Source organism: Balaenoptera ricei, chromosome 1, assembly GCF_028023285.1.
Source record: "Balaenoptera ricei isolate mBalRic1 chromosome 1, mBalRic1.hap2, whole genome shotgun sequence".
Lineage (NCBI taxonomy): Eukaryota > Metazoa > Chordata > Mammalia > Artiodactyla > Balaenopteridae > Balaenoptera > Balaenoptera ricei.
This window is the reverse complement of record NC_082639.1, coordinates 129,894,379-129,900,378: the sequence shown is the minus strand read 5'-3', so window position 1 is coordinate 129,900,378 and position 6,000 is coordinate 129,894,379.

The window sequence follows — 6,000 nt, the reverse complement described above, 5'->3', positions numbered from 1 at the left end:
TAGTTGCTCTGCGGCATGTGGGATCTTCCCGGACCAGGGCTCGAACCCATGTCCCCTACACTGGCTGGCAGATTCTTAACCACTGCGCCACCAGGGAAGCCCCCATAAGGCAAATTTTTAAAGGTCTTTTAATTAATTCTAGTTACTCTATCTGGTATTCTAGCAGTCACCCAGGTTACTAACACTGCCTTCAGTCACAATTTAACCTCCAAAACTAAATCACCTCCCATGTTATGAAAGCCTGTGATTATTGGAAATAAGGCACATGATCTAGTAAATGTGGCTTTTCTACTCTGCAAAATATCCTTATATTAAACATATAAATATTCATCAAACACTGGTTTAAGTAATGGTGTGTATGGAGCGAGATCTAAATGACATAAGGCTCTATATGCAAGCCACATAATAGCTTGACAATTCACCTCTATCTGTCACAACTTAGCTTTCATTTCCCTTCTTGCTTTTAGGAAAAACTATTAACAAAAAGCTAGGCCAGGGACTTCGCTGGTGGTCCAGTGGGTAAGACTCTGCGCTCCCAATGCAGGGGGCCCGAGTTCGATCCTGGTGGAGGAACTAGATCTGGCATGCAAGCTGAAACTAAGAAGTCCCCGTGTTGCAATTTAAAAAAAAAAGGTTCCCACATGCCGCAACGAAGATCTGGCGTGCCGCAGCTAAGACCTGGCACAGCCAAAATAAACAAATAAATAAGTAGATATTAAAAAAAAAAAAGCCATCCCTATCACCCCACACCTCGCCATGTCACTCCTGCACTTTTTTTTGGGCGCACGGCATGTGGGATCTTAGGTATGTGGGATCTAGTTCCCCAACCAGGGATCGAACCCGTGCCTTCTGCAGTAGAAGCACTGAGTCTTAACCACTGGACTGCCAGGGAAGTCCCAACTCCTGCATTTTTTTGATAAGTGAAGACTTTGACTCCGAGCCTAAGCCTCTCAGGTTGTGGAGAAGAAACAAGAGGAACATAAGAATAGCTGTTCTGAATTCAGTGCATTGCCTGACACTTTAAGACCTCGGACCACAGTCAACTTCTCATTCACCGCAAACTAGCTAGCCAGTGATTTTTCCTTCTTTCCAGTGAAAGCTTTACCTATATAGGTAGCTTCTGTTTGCCTGGGAGATAAAACAGGTCACGTTAACATTGAACTCTAGCTCTATGGCCCTCATCTCCACTCAACACAGTGGGACCTCTATTCCTCTCCAAGCTTCTACTGTCACCGAGATGTCTCTCACAGGCTCAAAACAAATGAGCTCAACCTCCAGTGCCTGCTGAAGCCACCTCTGCCTGCACTGCTGCATGAGGGCCCTTCTTCTGTTGTCAGAACCATTAGTCCAGCCACTTTCAGGGGGCACCACTGTGTTAGGCACTGCAGATCTGCACCAGCCCACAGCTGCTCCACTGTTGCCAAACATTATTGCCACCATAAGCACTTCATGTGGTTGAGTTTTTTTTTTTTTAGTCACTTCTTCCCCTTTCCATCATGTTCCATTTCTAGACTAAGGCATGAGACCAGGGGAAAGCACAGAGCTGGTCTGGAGAACAAATATAAATTGTAGATGCTTTTCTGAATTCATAACTGAACACTAAAGTTATGTAACTGCACCAATCCCAAATACCCGTCTTTCTCACCTCTTAGTATTTGTGTTCTATGTTAATCACCTCTCTTTGAGTGATGGGATGCCACTCCAAGATTATAAAAAAAAAGTTATAAAAAGACTCTGGCTTCTATCTTGCTGGCCTTCTTTCTCCCTCATTTAGTTGCTTCAAGGGAAGCCAACTGCCATGGTGTGAGCTGCCCTACGGAGGGGCCCATGTGGCAAGGAATGGAGGGAGGCTTCCAGCCCGCAGCCAGCAAGAAACTGAGGCCCTCAATCCAACAACACACAAAGGACTGAATCCTACCAACAACCATGTGAGTGAGCTTAGAAGTGGATCCGTTCCCAGTAGATCCCTGGGATGACAACAGCCCTTGGCGTGATCCATTTCCCCTACACAGCTGAACATGCCTGTCTCCCACCAATGGGTCTTCACACTCCCTTCATCAACAGCTGCCTTCCCAACACATCATGTCTCCATGCCCATGTACATTCTAGGTCCTCTGTGTAAAACTCTTCCCTTCCTTCTCTCTCTCCCACCTTTGCATTGCAATCTACCTATCCTTCAAGTTTCAACTCAAGAATTGTCTCTGATATGAAGCCTTTCCTTGAGGGTATGCCTAGGTTCCTTCTTCTGTGTTTCCTTTGCCCTTTGTATAGTCCTCCATATAGCACTAATGACATTGAATTATAATTTTTCTATTTGCTTACCTGCTAATTACCTAGGCAGAAATTTTCCTTAAGGGCAGGGACAATGTCTATTAATATTTGGTTTCTCAGCACCTATCACTGTGCCCCCAGGGCTTGGCTAGCACTCAATGTATACTTGTGAAAGGCATAAATTTAATACACAAATGCATACATAGTGAAAATTTTGGCATCTGGCAGGCAAAGTGGACATATATCTTGTTATAGGTACTCTTTTATTTGTACTCCTTAAATTATTATGATAATGATGTGAAAGACTGGCTTTTAGTGTAAATTCTAGTTTAATAATTTTCTTCAGACTCACAGATAACTTTCTTTTCCTATTTAATGTTAGTAAATCATTGAAATACTAGGAAGATTACTCTTCTAAAGCTTAGTTGATGTGCTTTTGATCTAAAACACTTAATTCAAAAGATATTTGATAATATGTCTTTTTATGTACCAAGCACTATCCAGGCAGGTGGAAAACATGTCCTGTAGACTGACAGGAATCAAGAATTATTTCCAAAATATCTGGAAAACCACTGTTAGTCAAATGTAAGTATACATGAAATACAAAACTTAAGGTAGTCAACAAAAGGGTAGCTTTGTAATACTATTTTTTTTAAGGTATTTAAAAAAAACTTATTTATTTTATTTATTTATTTTTGGCTGCGTTGGGTCTTTGTTGCTGTGCACGGGCTTTCTCTAGTTACGGTGAGCGGGGGCTACTCTTTGTTGCGGTGTGTGGGCTTCTCATTGTGGTGGCTTCTCTTGTTGCAGAGCACGGGCTCTAGGTACCTGGGCTTCAGGAGTTGTGGCTCGCGGTCTTAGCTGCTCCGCGGCATGTGGGATCTTCCCAGGATAGGGCTTGAACCCGTGTCCCCTGCATTGGCAGGCAGATTCTTAACCACTGCACCACCAGGGAAGCCCTGTATTACTATGTTTTAAAGTCTGGGAACATTCGATTAAAGTGAGGGTGGATGATAAAAAGTGTGAAGGAAAGGACATCTGATTAATGAAAAATAATATGCATGGGCATTTTCTCCCTGAAAGTAGGTGTAGGCTGTGAAACTTCTCAGTAGCTGCTTGAGGAATTCCCAGACATTTTGTAAAGTTATTTTTTCAGAAGGCATTTTTTTTTTTTTTAAACAGAGGCCACAGTGGAAAGCATTCAATTTCAAAAAGAGATTAAATGAGCAATCTACAGATTTGCAGCATAGAAAGTAGGAACAGAAAGAGTGGAACAAAAGCTAACAATCACTAAGATAACAACTAGAAATTACTGAGCATTTACTATGTCCCAGGAGCTATGTTGGGTATTTTACATTATCTCATTTAATTGACACAAAACCCAATGAGGTAGGAGGTATTATTTTCCTCTTTTTAATGAGGAGGAACTCATCCTATCACAGTCATGCTTAAGTGGCTAACTCCAAAGCTAGCTCTCTTCACCACGTCACTAAGCAACCTACTATTTGAAACATGTATACTGCAAAGCAGAAAGTTCCTGAGCTATTGCAGACAGCCTGAGAACATTCTATGGTTGGTATAACTGTTCTGATACAATTCATTTTGTCAGTAGCATGTAATGGATGCCTGCTGGATGTCTGGCATTGCATTCAGTGCTGGGATATGGAGATAATGTAGCCACAGCTCCTGAACTAGATGAAACTTGGGCTGGCAGTGACCCAGACAAATAAACAAGGGTAACACCATGTATAAGGGTGCGTCCTTCACCAGGATCGAACCCAGATGTAAGGAGAAGATCACTATTTCCCGATGGGTCTGTGGGAGTTGGGGATCAGTTCAGGCTGTTCAAATATGGACAGAAAGTCCAGATGAGAAGCAGTGGGATTTGGATGGTTGATCCAGCCACTCCTGGCTAAGGGCTTTTCCCAATACTCCAATGTGGAGGGTTTGCTAAGAGGTGAAGCACCTGTTGCTATTCTTGAATGTCTCCATTCAGTTGTCCTCATTGGCTAAATGCTGATTTTATAAGGCTCTATGTGCAAAGAATTCCATCAGATATTACTCATTAACTCAGTCATTTGATAAATATTTATTGAGTGCCTACTCTGCACTGAGGATATGGAAGGGGACAAGACAGACGACATTCCTCCTTTCCTGGAGCTTACGTTCTGGCAAGGGAGACAATGAACAAATACCTAACTAAATAAATATGGTTGTTGCAGAGTGTGATGATTGCTGTTGTTGGGAGGGGAAAATTTCCCCCTTCCTCTCTTGGTTTTTTTAGCTGGTCAAATAACTAAAATGACATAAGACAGATTAACCGGAGAAAAACAAATTTAATTAAGTACTGTGGGGAATCCACATACCATGAAAGATTCCAAAGACAGTCAGGCTAAATGAGATCTATATGTCATTCCAGACTAAAGAGAAAGGGGTAGAAATCTGGGACTTCAAAGGGAAAGAAAGCAATTCAGAGGGAGATGAAAAAGAGCAAACGTTTGGTAAACAAATGTTTTCTGCACCATACAGAAGCAATAGGTTGCAGAGAGGAATTTTAACAAACAGACTTTGCTGGGTTCTGTGAAAGGAAAATAAAAATGGAGTAGGTATTGCTAAGAGAGCTCTCTAAAATGGAGCCAGGAGGCTACTAAAGAAGTATGACTTATGCACATCTCAGCCGGGATGGAATCTGACGTTTTGACGTGATGAAGTCATCCAGACATCCACAACACCTGCCAAATACTCAAAATATTAATTGGATCCTTACCCTAAAATAACTTGTGACAGTCTGTCTATTTGTTGGACCCCTACCCTAAAACAACTTGTGATTCCTTATGGACAAATATTTTCTGACTGCAGTCAAAGTCATCACAGTTCTCGCCAGGCTACTTTTAACAACCTTGTGGCTTTTTGGGGTTTTTTGGCTTTAACAACCCCTGACTCTTTCTTTTTCTCAGAACACTCTTTCAGGGTTACCCAAATCTGTGTCTCCTGAATTGCAATTCTTAAGGCCCCAAATAAACTCTTTCCTTCTCTGCAGCCTCCTGCATTACTTTTTGGTTGACAGCTCTTCCCTGTCTACAACAACTAGTTCATGTTATACTATAGTTATCTATGGTGATAGCTCCCTTCCTGGAACAGGTCCTCTACTACTTTTAGGCAGTTAGGGGGAAGGTCAAAGATTCTTCCCAAGTCTTTGGGCCTTGGTTGTTTTCAGCTCCAAATAATCCACATGCTTCTAGCACTTGAAATCCTGGGCACTGAATTTCAATACAGCTGTCATCACTGCAGAGAATAGAGTAAAGAAATAGGACCGAAACAGGATGTCCTACAGAATATTCAGAGGGCTCTTAAACTTAGCCAATTTTCTCTCAAAAAAGGATGATAGCTTCATCTTCTCAACAAAAGCTCTAAATAGTAATGAATCAAATGAATGAATCTTGGCATTGTAACTCCTTTGAATTATCTCATGTTGTTCTATAGATATGCAGTTAAAAGGCATTTAAAAAATCTTAGATTGGATGATGCAATCATACCAGAGCTTCTTGAAGGGACCAAAGAAGCACCAACATTGTTTACTAGGAAGAAAATGCCTCATGAATAAACAGAAATCTCCAAAAAAACAATTTCACATGCCAAAGTGGTACATCTTGGGGCGACTTATTCTGAACTACTGCACTATGAAAGAAATAAACAGGGTTGTCCAGTGGAGAATAACCAAGGAAGACC